Source organism: Tachypleus tridentatus, chromosome 12 (assembly GCF_004210375.1).
Source record: "Tachypleus tridentatus isolate NWPU-2018 chromosome 12, ASM421037v1, whole genome shotgun sequence".
Classification (NCBI taxonomy): Eukaryota; Metazoa; Arthropoda; class Merostomata; order Xiphosura; family Limulidae; genus Tachypleus; species Tachypleus tridentatus.
This window is the reverse complement of record NC_134836.1, coordinates 99,569,490-99,587,447: the sequence shown is the minus strand read 5'-3', so window position 1 is coordinate 99,587,447 and position 17,958 is coordinate 99,569,490.

Genomic DNA, 17,958 nt, shown 5'->3' with positions numbered 1-17,958 from the left:
ATAAAATTGAGAAACGAATGTTATATCAAACATCTACCTATGTAATTTATATAATGATATAGGTTCTGTGGCTGTCATTAATGATTTATTAGAAGAGCAAATAATTTTTATCAAACACCTGTAGGAATATGTTTAATTTGGTATTTTACCTGTCAAACAAAACCTTACTAAAACACATATAAATACAAAATATAACATCAAATTATTATACGTCTATAACCTTATATTAGTTCATATCAAACATTCAAGTACTTGGTTTGTCCCACTCGTACTCAGCCCGGCATAGCCAGGTAGTTGAGTTACTCGATTCGTATTCCGAGGGTTCGCGGGTTCGAATTCCCGTCACACCAAACATGTTTGCCTTTTCATCCCTAGGGGACGTTCTAATGTTACAGTCAATCCCACTATTCGTTAATAAAAAAGTAGCCCAAGAGTTGGCGGTAGGTAGTGATAACTAGCTGCATTCCCTCTAGTCTTAAACTGCTAAATTAGGGACGGCTAGAGCAGATAACCCTCGTGTAGCTTTGCGCGAAATTCAAAAATTTAAAACAAAACCTCCACAAGGAGACATGCAGTGCTGTCTTGTTAAGTTGGAATGAAATAACAGTGCTTGAACTCAACTGCACTGCAGGTTTGTAGTCATGATCAGTATTTTACGGCTTTATTCTGCCCCTCAATAAAATTACAATCTGGTGTCTGATCACACTCTACCTCTTTCATTACTGTTTGGTTATTTGTTTGTTTTTGAATTTCGCACAAAGCCACACGAGGGCTATCTGTGCTAGCCGTCCCTAATTTAGCAGTGTAAGACTAGAGGGAAGGCAGCTAGTCATCACCACCCACCACCAACTCTTGGGCTACTATTTTACCAACGAATAGTGGGATTGATCGTTACATTATAATGCCCCCACGGCTGAAAGGGCGAGCATGTTTGGCGCGACGGGGATGCAAACCCGAGACCCTCAGATTTCGAGTCGCACGCCTCAGCACGCTTGGCCATGCCGGGCCTTATTTGGTTATTTACTTAATAACCACTCTATTTACGTAGATAGTAACATCAATATAGAATAGCATGCAAAGATTTTGGCCAATACTGTAAATGTAGCGTGATTAGTAGAAATGAGCTTTATTTTTGTCTTTATAGAAATACTTGCGATATGATTCTATATTTCTTATTCAGTTTATTTGTGGTTTATTTCATTTAGTGCACAGCTAAACAATGGGCTATCTACTTTCTTTTCCCCACGAGGAATCAAACAAATGAATTTTAGTGTTGTAAAGTCTGTAAACATTCCACTAACCCATGAGGGGACAACTGAAAAAGGTAGTCATTTTTTCCAGTATATTAAAAAGATTTATATGTTGGTAAAATATTTTGTTGGTTTTTGCGAATTACATGGAGTAACTCTACTTGGATTGCTTACATCTAACGTTAACATGGAAAGAAATTCAATAATGTGTTGCTGTTTTTTAACCCTATCGTCTAAATTCTTTCTTGAAAAGTAAAGTTCCACTAGTCTTGTAAATACCAATATTATTATGTTGATTGACTCTTTGAACTTCTTTCACTTTTAATAAACTTTTCTACCAAAAATATGGTTTTACCTACATGCACGATTTCACTAACATGCTACACATAAGTTTAGCATTAATCTTAAAGTTCTTAAATGTTATTTCTCTGAAGAAATAAACTTTCCTTACATTCACACGAAAAACAAACAAAGAATTTCAACCGATAGCTAGCTGCTAGTATCTTTAGTTAAGTTGATTTCACTTGTTCAAAGGTTTCTCAGGCATTTACTTTAAAATTTGTGAGGTTTAACACATCTAATTATTTTTTATGATTAGCAACGTGAGGTTTTATCGAGCTGTTACGTGAGAAAATTTCAGAAATTCGAAGTAATTTTCTGGAAAGGAGTTTCGTGTGTTCATCTCTTAACGTTGTCCTTTCACTCATTCAATGTTATTGATAATACTTGTATCTCAGTGACTTGTATCTCATTTGGTACCGTTAGTAAAGAACAGTTTTAGATAAGGTAGTAAGTTGTGTTTTTTACAGAACAGAGCCATTGCCGGAAACAGCAGGATTGTGAGTTTTTGTATAGCACACGTGTGCTGAAGTAATTTTTAATTTCCGGCACCTATAAATTCGGTAGAATGGTTTGTTTGTTTCTTTGTTTGTTTTTGAATTTCGTGCAAAGCTACATTAGGGCTATCTGCGCTAACCGTCCCTAATTTTGTAGTGTAAGACTAGAGGGAAGGCAACTAGTCATCACCACCCACCGCCAACTCTTGGGCTACTTTCTAATCAAAGAATAGTGGGATTGACCGTCACATTATAACGCCCCCGCACGGCTGAATAGGCGAGCATGTTTGGTGAAACGGGGATTCGAACCCGTGATTCTCGGATAACGAGTCGAACGCCTTAACACGCTTGGCCATACTGGGTCTCGATAGAATGGACAGGGATCCTTTCTTGTCCATTGATAATAATGTAGAATTTAAAGATAAGGCAGCTGTTTAAGTCATGTTTATATGCATTTATATTTTGTAGAAAATATAATGAAGAAATAAAATATAGGGATAAATTCTGCAAAAATGAAAGAAAGCTATCTATGAGCATCTCGCACACGTAATTTTTTTCTCATAAATAGGAATAGTGTACATCATTTGTTAAATTTTACGAGAGGCATAGCAACAAGAATCGCCAAACTTTTCAAGGCTTATATATTTATAAATGAAATACCCAAGGTCTATGTGATTTAAGAAACCGCTAATGATGGAGGAAAGCTTTGTGTTTGCCCTTACCTCAGATCTTTCTATATTAATAACTTATTGTTCTCCACATTAGGAGCTGGATCGTACATATTGTCCAAAAGCTTAAACCCATTGAATGAGTAATTAATCAGCAACCTTGAAAGAATGAGAGCCCTCAAACATACTTTCATTCTAATTCACCTAAGGAAAAGGACATACAATTAACAAAAAGGGAAAAAAATCCTGAATTGAAATTATTCACGAGATTCGAAAGCACGTCATTGTATATTCAACCAATCATGCTTCTAATGTTGTTCATTAAATCAGCGTTTTCACAAGATAATGAAATAATTGAAGAGTAACCAAAGGGATGGCGAGAACTCGACAAGCGTGAAGAGAATATAATTATGTTTTAATATTGAACAAATGATGCCAGGGCTTCAGTGAAAGAGAAATGTGTTATCATAAAATTGTTAAGCAAGAGAAATTCCTTGGGGATTATTAAGTCACAGCTTCGAAGAAAGAATGCTTCCTATATATGTGATATTCTATTCTTTAATAATTTTATCCTTCTAATTTCATCATTTTCATTGAAGCAAAGATTTAAAGAACAGACAATTTGAACGATTTTCATTGTATTACAGATAAGCCATTAGACGTTAAATGTATTCTTGTGGCAAAAAAACAGCATGTGGAAAATATATAAAATATGTCTTTCTATGTGACACCATTATACTTACAAAATGTTTTGTTATTTCACTGACAGCGGTTACAACCTAGATTCAAGCTAGAATTTAAGAAAATACACTGGACCTACAGCTTTTATCCCATTAGACTGTCACAAAATACACTAAAACTAGGGCTTTATCCAGTAAAATTATCACAAAATACACTAAAATTAGCGCTCATATCATGATCGATTATTTCAAAAATATACAAAATTTACCACTTTGATCTTGTTATTGTCACTAAATACACTAAAATTACGTCTTGTGTCCTGTTAGATTTTCCGCAAAGTATCCCAAAACTATAACTTGTATTCCCTGTGGCATAAAATACAGTACAACTATTGCTTATATCCTGCTACGTTATCACTAAAATTATCGACTGTACCCTGCGCTCATGTAGTGGACGCTCTCCGTGTACAAATAACAAAAGTACAAGCGATTTACAGCTATTCTGAACAGTTAGTGAAAATTTGACTGATTAATTAATTTTCCACTGGTATAAGAGACTCTTATAAAACTGAGATTCAAAATGTGTGTTCGAGCTAAGATGCACTAGAGGGACGATCATAGCATATTGATTAATTGTAAATTCGGATATCAAAGCAAAAAATATAAATAACCTGAAAGGTATTTTTATATCCTTTTCTGATATATTAAACAATCATTGATAATATAGTTACTATGAATTAACTCAAATTTCGGGTTAAACAGAATAGAATAGCCACAGTTATTATGTAAATTCTTTACTATAAAACACAATATCTAGCGACTATATGTATTCTCTACTAGTGGGTTAAATGTAGCTGTTATATATATATATATATATTTATAGTCACTATAGATTTATGTATATTATATATTGGTGTGTAGAGCAATAACTATATATTATATTTATAGTCACTATGGATATTATATATTGGTGTGTAGAACAAGACATTATTTCAATATTCACTACGTATATTATATATTGGTATGTAGAACAGGACATTATTTCAATAGTCACTACGTATATTATATATTGGTATGTAGAACAGGACATTATTTCAATATTCACTACGTATATTATATATTGGTATGTAGAACAGGACATTATTTCAATATTCACTATGTATATTATATCTATTGGTATGTAGAACAGGACATTATTTCAATAGTCACTACGTATATTATATATTGGTGTGTAGAACAAGACATTATTTCAATATTCACTACGTATATTATATATTGGTGTGTAGAACAAGACATTATTTCAATAGTCACTACGTATATTATATATTGGTGTGTAGAACAAGACATTATTTCAATATTCACTACGTATATTATATATTGGTGTGTAGAACAGGACATTATTTCAATATTCACTACGTATATTATATATTGGTGTGTAGAACAAGACATTATTTCAATATTCACTACGTATATTATATATTGGTGTGTAGAACAGACCATTATTTCAATATTCACTATGTAGAACAGGACATTATTTCAATATTCACTACGTATATTATATATTGGTGTATAGAACAAGACATTATTTCAATATTCACTATGTATATTATATATCGGTGTATAGAACAAGACATTATTTCAATAGTCACTACGTATATTATATCTATTGGTATGGATTACAAAACAATATTAATAGTCACTATGTATATTTGGTGTTGTACGCAGAACGTAACATGGTTCCAATAACCGCTATCTTTATTGTATTTTGATATGGAGAACAGAACATATTATTAGTAGTTACTACGTATGTATTTTGTTGAAATGAAAGACGGTACATAATACGCATGTGTTTATTTTGTTACAATGTGTAGAGTATATATATGTACTTACTACTTAAATTCTGTGACAGTTTAGAGTAAACTAAATGATAGTTATAGTTAGTATTTATGTCAGTATGTAGGACGATACATTATATCTAATGTTACTGTACACATCAACTGTGTGTTGAGCAGAACCAGATGTACAGGTAGTTTCTGCATATATTTTTTTATTCGTATGTAAAACAAAAAGTTAAATATATATTGATGAAAAATTGTAAATATTAAAGGAAACAATACATAAAATGCGTAGAAAATGTACACAAGTTGTGTGAAAGTAAACTGCGTCAAACCACAATCACGTGCCTTCAGATAAAATTGTGATTTGCTGCAATTCAACCAAACAGACAGTGCCAAACCAGCATTATGATATAAATGTTATACCGTTCCCATCAGTAGTGTATTGAATACATTCATGATTTCCAGAACAGAGATTTCACATGACAAATGTGTATAAGTCAAGTATTTGACTACTTGTAAAGGTTATTCCATGCGATAGATTGAGGCTAAATTTCGTATTTAGGTAGAAACTGTACAGAAACTCTTACGAATGCACGAGAATATAATAGCGTTAATAATATAAATTGTTAAGAATAGGAAGCTCTGGTTCTTCAAACGCGTGTTGCATAATTCAAGATACGTTCCACATGTTTTAGATATCTTGCTGACGTCTTAAAGGAAAAGTAAAGGTGCGAGTGTACAGAACAGTAAGATAAACATTACCGTAATGTAGCTTCAATGTAAGTTGCTTCTCAAATGGGAAGTAACAAAACCAAACGGCTGAAATTTGGTTTATATTTCAAATAATGGGTTAATCATAACCGAGAGATGGTGTTCTTTACGGATAAATCCAACCTTAAATATCGTCAGTGGTTCATCAATAAGTCTTCGAACTTATAACGCTTAAACCGGGTTTCAATACTCGCGGTAGTAACGATCCAAACAGACCGTTTTCCATTGTGTAGTTTTTCCTTAACTACGAATGAAAAAAACGTAAACTGTTTTTAACAGTTTGTTTTGTTTTTGAATTTTGCGCAAAGCTACACGTGGGCTATCTGCACTAGGTGTCCCTAATTTAGCAATGTAAGACTAGAGGGAAGACAACTAGTCATCAGCACCTACCGTCGATTCTTGGGCTACTCTTTTACCAACGAATAGTGGGATTGACCGTCACATTGTAACGCCCTCACGGCTGAAAGGACGAACATGTTTGGTGCGACAGGGATTCGAACCTGCTACTCTCAGATTAATAGTCAAGCGCCGTAACTACCTTGCCATGCCGGGCCGTTTGTTAACAGCCTACAGTAGTTTGTTCATTGGCAGGGAGAAGAACGTTACCTTGGTTAATGTATGACATGTACAGTGAAGCATTCTGGGAAGCCAATAAATGCGTCGTGTGCATTTTAGCCAGTGATGTTAAAGATCTATATAAAACTGATGGCACCCTGACTGTTGGCAGACACATGCAAATTGTCATCCATCATATCATTCCCGGAGGAACAGCACCTGTTACGCAGAAATCTAGTTTCTAGCAAGACAATGAACCCAAGCTTACAGTGATATTATACTTGAAATAAAACGAGGTCAGTAGAACACTAGTGAATAAATATATTAATATAATGTATAATTTACTCGATCCTAGACATAATAAGATAAGATTATCTAGTAACTCTCAAAAATCAATCCGTAAAAACATACGACTTTTAAAAATAAGGCTTTCTTCATCGTCAGCTAAAATACGCGATTCTTTGAAGTTATTTATTTATTTGTTTGTTTTGAATTTCGTGCAAGACCAAATGAGCACTATCTGCACTAGCTGTCTCTAATTTAAGAGTGAAAAACTGGAAGGAAGGGCAGCTAATCATCGCTACCCGCCACCAGTTCTTACGCTACTCTTTTACCGACGAATAGTGGAATTGATCGTTACATTATAACACCCCAACGTCTGATAGGACGAGCATATGTTTGTAGGACAGGGATTGGGACCCGAAATCTTCAGATTGCGATTCGATCGCTCCTAATCACTTTGCCGTGAGGGGCGGAATAGTTGGTGATAATGGCATGAAAGACTACCAAATGAAGTACGAAAAACGCGTTAGGAAATTATTATTAGTAGTAGTTATATATATATATATATCTTACCGAGCAAAAAAAACTTATAAACTTTCAAATACCAATTTAAATCAATAGAGCATATTTAGTTAGGTGAAACACTTTGTATGTAGTCTCTATATATATATTTGATAGTCAGTTTTAACGAAGAAAAAAAATTACGAAACACAAGAGAAGATTTTTTATAGCAAATAAAATATCATTATAAAACGTTTTATTAATTATACCAAACGAATAATTTTGATTTGAATTTTTTACTAAAATCCACATAAACGTCTATCTGTTCATAGCCGCCCCTAGATACAAGCTAATAAACTCGACGAGACAGACACCTAGTCTACAGCACTTTCCGCCAACAGTTCGGCTACTCTTGTATGATCAAATAGTGAAATTTGACTACCACTCGTTTAGCATATACTCTTAGTCCCAAAGAGCGAACCACGTTTTGACGGATACAGTGTACGAACCGTGAACCATATGGTTCACAGATCAGACACATTGGACCATGACTTGTGTAAAAATTAATAGACTGCACTAGTAGAACAGCGATTAACAGACTATATAGTATTTATAGTTTTCCACTAACAGATATTTTATGAAATAATAAAACGTAGTTTTCACTTGTTTCTTCTACTTAACTTGTTTTACAACAACGGTATGGAATAGTGAAATATGAAATACTTTTAACTAGTAGATCTAAAGCACGTGTTTCGGCCACCTCGTTAACTCATAATTAAATAAAACGTTGTTAAGAAAAACACTTGTTGCTAAGAGGACTTTAGTTATAAAAACCTAAAGGAAACCTTTTCATCCATATGTATAAACAGCATGATTTAAAGTGAGAATACGACAGATGTGGATTAGTCACAAATCTCTTACATATGTCTTATGTGGACTTATTATTTCAACTATGTATTCATTAATAAACTTCAATGACTCCCGTGAAATTTCTTACTTAACAAAGACACTACAACTTTGTTCGTGACTTACTGAAATATCAAAAATTACACCGAGTAACCCACTCATAGCTCAGTGATAAGCCTAAGAGCTTATAGGTCTTATGTTCGGCGTTCGACCTTTGCCGTGGGCACAGCACTGTTAATCCACTTTGTAGTTTTGTGTTAAAGAACGAATAAAATCGTAGTGGTATTTAAAAGAACCAGCGTTGTTTGTTTCACTTGAACATTGAGTTATATGCCTTAGGTCTGGGAAGAGGGTCAAAACCTGAATTTCAACGTTGTAGATAATTAGGATAGGAATCGATTGAACTTTATAGCTTTGAACTATAAACCAATCAATACAGTCAAGCTAATGTCCAATCTGTTTCCGATGTTTAAAATTAGCTTTAATAAAAGGAGGGCAGCTAGTCATCACCACCCTCCGCAAACTCTTGGGCTATTCTTCTACCAACGAATAGTGGAATTGACCATCACATTATAACGCCCCCACGGCTGAAATGGCGAGCATGTTTAATGCGACGAGTATTCGAACCCGCGACCCTCAGATTACGAGTCGAGCGCCTTAATCACCTGGCCATGCTGGGCCTACTCTATGAGAACAGTTCGAATAAGATAATACGGTGTTATTTTACTACAGATAAAGTCATGGCACCACAGACAGTATGCTTAGTGTTGTTTATATTTGGAGTGTGACGAAATCCCATTCATTCGGCGTGCAGTTTTGCCATAGGAAGACTTAGGGCTGAAGTAATATGGCACTAACATTTCCGATGAAGGATCATTGGATAATGAACTGTTAAATACAGCATTTCGATGAAGGATGTAGTTAATATTGATACAATTTCGATGCATTGTTAGTTTTTGAATTTCGCGCAAAGCTACGCGAGGGTTACCTGCGCTATTTCGATGCAACTAAACACATCTACTGGCACATTTAACGAAATAAACAAGGATTTAAAATTATCAAAATTCCAGGTAAATCTCGAAATCAGTAACCGTTTTCATAAGAATGATGGCTGAAGAAACAGGAATCACAGCAATTCCAATCAAAAATCAGCCATTTGTCTTCCTTTGCTTTGAGAAATATAAGCCAAGAGCATTGTCTAAGATTAACCTTGCTTTATTTAACATAGCTTTTTTCTAGAATGAAAATTTTAGCATCGGGTAATAGTTTGTAATCATGGTCATCAGAGGAGTCAGTTCTGAGGAAGGTAAGGAACCTGGAAGGTCCTTCTCATGAATTGTAATCAACTCTAAGTGATATGGAGTAGTACATTTCCTGTGTCATTCTGGAAAAATGTTATTATTTTACTCTGAAGTATTCCATAGAGACTAATAATGCTGAAACCAGAAACCTTGTCTTTTATACGTCAAAGGTCTATAGAAAAGAACGAACTGGTAGAAAGAAAATGTTCATTATCTTGTCTTTGAATGATAGAACAAAACTCGTTTTCCAAGATGCATTTCATTTTTTATAGTTCAGGCTGTAATAAATATTGCATTTCTAATCCTTTAGAATTTTACGTGAAAATACTCAAGGCTGCCTGCGTATAACCTTTTCTCATTTTAAACTGATAATTTACAGAATAACCATTTTAGTCGACACCACCTATCGTCAACTTCTGAACTACTTTTATCTGGCCAAAAAATGTGACTTAATCGTCTTTGAGCGAAACCACGACTCTAAAGAGGGAAGTGAAAGGGCCCTATTTTTGTGCAGCAACGGGGTGTGAACCACGAATTCTCAGACCTACGTTTCTGGCACGCTTACCATTCATCAGATTAATAGTATAAACTGTCGAATATATAGTTGAAAATCCTCTTCGCTTCTGTGCAGTTAAAAAACAACGCAAAACAATTGAGATACATCATAATGAGCACAAATGTTACACCGTATGTATCTCTTAGAGTTTCTTCGAATGATTTTGTATAAACAAATATTTTATCAACAACGCTAATTGAAAGGTCTCATAATTTCGTTTGTGTTTACTGTATTGCGATATGGTCAGCTGTTCTATTAATAAAGACACTTATGACCAAACTATTGTATTAATGGTGAATACAATATAAAAACTCGCTTTATCAGTAGTGACCAATTATTAAAATCATACCGTACAGTTCTATTAACAAATATCTATTACATGCTACAGCCTGTGTGTGAAGGCGTGCTTAAGGATAAATATATACAAATGTTAATACAATGATTTGATGTATTTGTACTCACGTATTTATTATATATATATGCGTAATATGCTGCATACGTGTGTGATTCAGTAGTAAGATATATATATATATATCGACTTTATTAAAGTTATTAGTCCTTCCTAATGCTATGGTGTATTATAGCTCTATTAAATTATAGTATTCTTAACTATGGTATACTATTGTTTACTGTACTATACGGTATTTCAGTACCAGTTCAAATCTCAGCTGGTAATAATTAATTATGTTATTACTCAGTATAAGATGGTATGCTTCCTATGTTACATTACTGTGATATACGACGTATTTGGTCACGCGCTTTCACTGTACTATTCTATTATAAATACTGTTTACAGTTTTAATATTTGCTACTCTATAACATACTCGCCCTTTCAGCCGTTGTGACGTTATAAAGTGACGGTCAATCCCTCTTTACATTAAAACGTAGCCCAAGAGTTGGTAGTGGGTGGTGTCATCAAGCTGCCCTCCCTCTAGTGTTTCACTGCTAAGTTAAGGACGGTTTCCTGGAGAGAGGGAGGGCGCTACAAAATCAGAGAACCTCTGGACACACAAGAACAAACACATGGTGACAAACATTTTAAAACTTTGTGTGAAACAAAAGCTCACGAATAAATTAATTAAATTATATTTAGTGAAACCGACTCTTCTATGAATTCATTAGAACAACTTTGAAAGAGATTTCGAAATAAATTCTATTCATCCAGAGTTTAGGGGGTGTAAGACTACACAGATCTAAGCCAAATAAAGTTATATTAAAGACTCCACACGATGCTAAATATATCGTTAAGAAAATACACAATAATGTTAGATAACAGATACTCACCGTCCCTTTGTGTGTACTTCGACCTCAAACCTATTTCACGTAACTACGTGAGAAGCCGTAGAGTGATGTGTTTGGACTATGACGTAGCTTAAGTGAGCTTCTGGTTTACCGCTGCACGTCACACACCTCTTGACAGCTTATTTTCCGTTCCACTTGCCCTCTGGTACACAACAGTGGTGACAGAAAAGCCCTTTTCGCAGTTTTACTGGTACACACATAGGTTGTCTTGACAGTGAATCTGAAAACACCTTATCCTCACTACGTCTCTGCTTTACGGAGAAAACAAGTTCTTACCGGTGTTGTTGTTGTTTTGAATTCAGCACAAAGCTGCACAATAGGCTATCTGTGCTCTGCCCACCACGGGTATCGAAACCCGGTTTTTAGCGTTGTAAGTCCGCAGACGTACTACTGAGCCACTGGGGGGCAGTTCTTACTGTATCATAAATCGAACTTTTATGGATGTATTTAGTTGCCGTTACGCATGTTAATACAGTTATTAAAAAGAATCGATATAAACAACAGGTAAGGTGGTTATACAATCGATTCATCATATGGACAAAAGTATCGAATTAGTATGGTACTAAACGTTTAAAAATGTGAGAAACGAAACTACTGCAGTTCGTGCAGTTTGAAACATCCGCTCAATCCATCTTATTACCGTTGCTAAAGCTTCTAAAAGGAGTGGATCCGATACTGTTGTAACGTTGGTCTTTAGTTTTATAACTTCAAAAATGTTTTGTTGGCTAAAATCGATATTCTAATCATCCGTCAAAACCAATTAAAGTAAAAAAAAATAGTACTAAGAAATAATAATTTGAAATTAAACGTTTTAATCGAATAGATAAAAACTGATTTAAAACCAGCTTGCTATTACAACAAACAAATAGCAAATATTTCTTCGTTCAGGAAAAAAAACAATGTTGAAGAAGCAATTGTTATTCGTCACGTAGTAAGCCTACCTTAATTAAAAGTTAAAATAAAAGTCTGACGTCAGAGTTACTTTATGTAGAAACAGCGTTACGAATCACATATTTACGTTACATATTTTAATTTCGGTGTTACTTATTCTTGTAAGTAAAACGGTTTTTTTTAATATTCTATAATATATAAAAACAAATAGTTTTATTGTATGCAAGTCATAAAATTAGTTTCAAAAAGGTTTAGTCAGAAAAACAAGTTTGTGTGTTCGTGTCCCCGTGACGTATGGATATCAATTAGCTGTCTGTGGCAGCTGCCAATGCTTATAAATCTTACAGTACAGTTCATATATGAATCAAATACAAATTTAACATTTCAGTGCGAATGATGTATTACTAAGGTGAGTTTTCTATAACAACACTTTTGATATTATTAATATATATATATATATATACATATATATATAAATACGCACATACATACGTATATATAAATACATACATAATTGAAGAGAAAAACATTATTCCAAAAACGTTATCTTATGAAAATTAATTCCTGTCCGAGCTAAAATATTTTTGTTTGATATATTTTTATTTTATATTTAAATGAGGTGTCAGTTTAGTGCCATATGTTTATCTGCTAATAAAACAATGATTACAAATGTCAAATTTTGTACTGAATCTAGTGTTTGATTCGACCGTCTTGTCGATATTAAAGTAAATCGAGTTTCAGATTAGATTTTGCTTTTTAATTATTCGTTAAAGTGAAAAATATTCACGCACAGTCATCATCTAAAACAAACGGAACTACAAGATTCCTTCATTAAAAATGTCAATATTTTAACCCTTAAACAGAGGGAATGTTGTAGGTAGCAGCACCAGTTGATGATGGTCGCCGTTTAAAGGGTAACAACCAGTTTCTGTTGTTCATTTTTAATATTTTGATTGAGTTTATTCATACTGAATTTCGCGCAAAGCCACTCGAGGGCTATCTGCGCTAGCTGGCTCTAATTTAGCAGTGTAAGACTAGAGGAAAGGCAGCTAGTCATCACCACCCACCGCCAACTTTTGAACTGTTCTTTTACCAACGAATAATATAATTTACCGTCGCACTATAACGCCCCCACGGCTGAAAGGGTGAGCATGTTTGATGTGATGGGGATTACAAGTCGATGCCATGCCGGGTTGTTTAATAGTGAACCATCATGAATAAAGTACTGTTCTGTATAATCAACACACGTGTAGATGTGTCACAAGCTTTTGATGTAAAGCATCCCTCTAGTGGGCAAAAGGCTCAGTGTGGACAAATAAATAAACTGTCACTAAATAATTTATAAAAATATACACACTGACGACTAGGTTTTTAAATAATCGTAACAGCAGTTTGTTTGTTTTTTCTATTCAAAGACAGACTATTTTATAGAACTTGTTGAAATGGTCATTACACATTTCAAACACTATTTAAATTTTTCGGTTAATGTGTTTTTCCACACTTTGTGCACAACCTTAGAAAGTTTCTCATACCATTTTTTCGACTACTACGTTTCTTACTGAGGAAGCCCTCCAGTGGCACAGCGGTCAACGAAATTATAACTCTAGAAACCGGGTTTTGATGCTCATGGAGGACAAAGCACAAATAGCCGTTGTGTAGACTTGGACTTAACTTCGAACAAACTTATAGAGAGAATACGAAATTTATATTTCATGAATTTCTTGATTTTACCATCTACAGAACGTTTCGTCTTATATCATTAAGTAAACTCAAACATTAACTTTAATCATTTTTACGACACTAATATTCTTGTAAAGAAATCTTTCACAAGCTCACAATGAAATATGGTACATTTCAGTGCGTATAAAATACAGTCAACTGAATTATTTTAACTTGTTTCTGAACATTTAAATATACCTGAAAAATAAACTTATTCTTCATAGTCAACATTAGAAATAAAAGAAAATTACGTCATTAATATTATTTTTTAATGTGATGGAGCGTAAATTATAATTTCCTTTCAAAATTTTGTCTTTAAATCCAAATCATAATATATACATAAATTTAGCTACTAATAAACTTGTTCAAGACATATATGCTGAGAAAATTTCGAAATTCTCTTTTATTTTTTCAAATAAACAATACAAGCAGTTAATATATCTCTGACTACCAATATACACAGTCAGAAAGAGTTGTATACATCGAACTCTAGCTGGAATGTTTCACTCATCTAGGTGTGAAAACTGTTTTCTCTGATTAGATTGTTTATTTGTGATTAAGCAAAAAGGTACACTGTGGGCTATCCGTGCTCTGCTCTTCACGGATATCGAAACCCAGATTTCAGCTATGTAAGCCTGCACATATACTGCAAAAACACAAAGAGAATAAAATATATTTCATAAATGATGGCTTAAAATATCAATAAGACGGATATGAATTGTTATTGATTATTACTAATCTTTGTTCTCACAGAAACTGGCTTAATAATATCGACGAAGAGAAACAGAAAAAGTAGGAAAGTACATTATTTTAACAGCTCTCAAAATTATATCTTATCTATAAGTTGCTTAAAGAACATCGCAATTCCCTAACAAGTTGAGTTTAACTATATTTTAACTGTTGTGACTGAAATGTTAGTTCAGTTTTGTTTTAATACCTACCTGACAGTAGGGCCTGGCATGGCCAGATGGTTAAGGCACTCGACTCGTAATCCAAGGGTCGTGTGTTCGAATTTCATCACATCAAACATGTTCGCCCTTTCAGCCCTGGGGTCGTTATAACGTTACTACCAATCCTATTATTCGTTGGTAAAAGAGTAGCCCAACAGTTGGCGGTGGGTGGTGATGACTAGCTGCCTTCTCTATAGTCTTACACTACTAAATTGGGAACAGCTAGCGCAGATAGCCCTTGTGTAGCTTTGCGCGAAATTCAAACCAAACCAAACCTGCCAGTAGCGGGGTTCGGATTTGATAGTAATATTTTGTGTTAAACCATCAATAGGTACTAAACACTGTTCTGGACTCAATCGATAATAAAGGTCATTATAAAAACTCATATGAGTGAATAAAAGATTAATTGATGATAATAGGTGGCAGATGTACTTATGATCTAAAGACAACCCAGATTATGAAGACATCTTGTTATAATGTCCACCCCCAACGGCAGAGCGGAATCTTTGTAGACTTACAACGATAGAAATCTGGTGTAGATACCAGTGGTGGGCAAAGTATAGATAACCCATTGTGTAGCTTTGTGACTAACTACAAAAGACGGCGACAAATGACTCTTCGAAACGTACGTGTATGTAATTAGTACGAAACGGCCAGGACTTTTTGTATAACTTTCATTGACTGAGCTTATAAAACAACAGCAATTTCTTGTAACTAGCTACAACATTTTTTTAAAAAAATATCTTCTTTTTTACAAATGTAACCATTTGAAAGTGGTTTCGTTGTACAGTCTAAACATAAAGACGTACAAACACATGCGCATCTTCTTTCGTATAGGAGACAAAAATGAAATCATGAAACACTTATAAGTTTGCTCTGTTTACGCGAAGTCTTCACGAAAATTCTATTGAAATTGATTGATTCCTATCAACGTGGAAAAGCTTTTAGGTATATTTTATCTTGAACAGTGTTTACATGCGTGAAATTCAGATAAACAGCTTATCAACAGACGCTGGTTAACGGCGTAATCTATTCCTAATATATACATGTAATAAATGTACGTATTTGTCAGGTGTTAAAATTACACTTCTTTATTTCACTTAGACGTCCAACAGGTGGAAGCTTTGATGTTACTTGATCGGAGTGTGTTGACTAAAGTATGTTTAAATGAGTTATTGAAATAACAAACATGCTAATTAGTTAGTTCAGTTCCACGAACACTGAGTTACTGTCTTCCCGAAAGAGTATAGATAAACTGCTAGAAACAAAGTAAAGTTTAATGTTATCATTAAACATAATGAACTTTTCTCGATTGATTTTAGCGAATGATAAAAAAGAACCCACCCAACAATACAAACATTGCAATAATAAAACGTTAAAATATAACAATATTTTATATATTCATTCATTCATTCACCATTAGATTCCATCAAGGAACATATGGCCGCAATCGCTTGCGAATTCTTCAAAAGGAATTTTAGTGAGTAGGTTGTTAGCCCGCTGCACCGAGCCGTCCCTAATTTAGTAATGTAAGACTAGAGGGAAGGTAGCTAGTCATCACCACCCACCGACAACTCTTGGGCTACTCTTTTACCAACGGATAGTGGGATTAACCGTCACATTATAACGCCCCCACGGCTGGGAGGGCGAGCATGTTTGGCGCGACGCGGGCGCGAACCCGCGAATTACGTGTCGCACGCCTTACGCGCTTGACCATGCCGCGCCATTTTATATATACATCCTTGTTTGTTTGTTTGTTTGGGAATTCAAACTAAAGTTGAAATTTAAAGCTACTTGTTTTTGGAGGGCTACTCGAGGGCTATCTGTGCTAGCCGTCCCTAATTTAGCAGTGGAAGACTAGAGGGAAGGCAGCTAGTCATCACCACCCACCGCCAACTCTTGGGCTACTCTTTTACCAACGAATAGTGGGATTGACCGTCACATTATACACCCCACGGCTGGGAGGGCGAGCATGTTTAGCGCGACGCGGGCGTGAACCCGCGACCCTCGGATTACGAGTCGCACGCCTTACGCGCTAGGCCATGCCGGGCCGTATATATACATCCTATAATAACTTATTTATAAGTTATTATTATTATATGTACCATCACATTGAGTCGTATTTTTATAGGTTAACCTACATGACTGTGTGTTTCTCATTATTGAAATATCAAACTAAAGTTGAAATTTAAAATTTTAATAAGATTTACTTAAAAATTAAAAACTACTATTGTTACTTGTATTGTTTGATTAGTCATTTAACTTTTTGCTTTTTGAAGAGCATTGTTGGATGGTGACTCAGTTATTTGTTTTTTCCATTTGAAGACAACCTCATTAAACTTTGTAACTCACATCTCACAACGCGTGTCAGGGGATATTAATGTTAAAACATTTTTATGTCATATGAAAAAAAAAAGAATATGAACTCCTCGGAAAAGAAAACCCTGCTTAACAAAGAAACTGATGTTCATGCCATTTTATTAACTAAATAATATTAATTTATTTAAAATCATATGAATGTACAAGTTTTGTCCCACACGTTCATAAATATACCACGTTATAATTATTTTTCTCTGTGTTTGGTATATGCTCAATAGAATGTTCCTTCCATGAACTGCGTAACGCTTCTCAGCTGCTCAATCATTCTTCAGATAGAATATAAATGTTTGGAAACAAAATACCAAACGCGGTATTACAAGTATCATTATTATAACAAAATATTTATCATCCGTACTTGTTACGCCATCTGTTGATAGGTACACAATTTTATCAAATATTAAGAAAAAAAGATGTTGACACGTTATTGAAAAAGTTTCTTATTGGAAACTTTTCCTCCGCCAGGTTGAACATTTTTCTCTAAAATAACTTAGAAGTTGTTAAGGTTTTGAGTAAATCAACATAATCAGTTATCTGCACTCTGTCCAGTGCAGGAAACAGACTCTGGAATTTAGG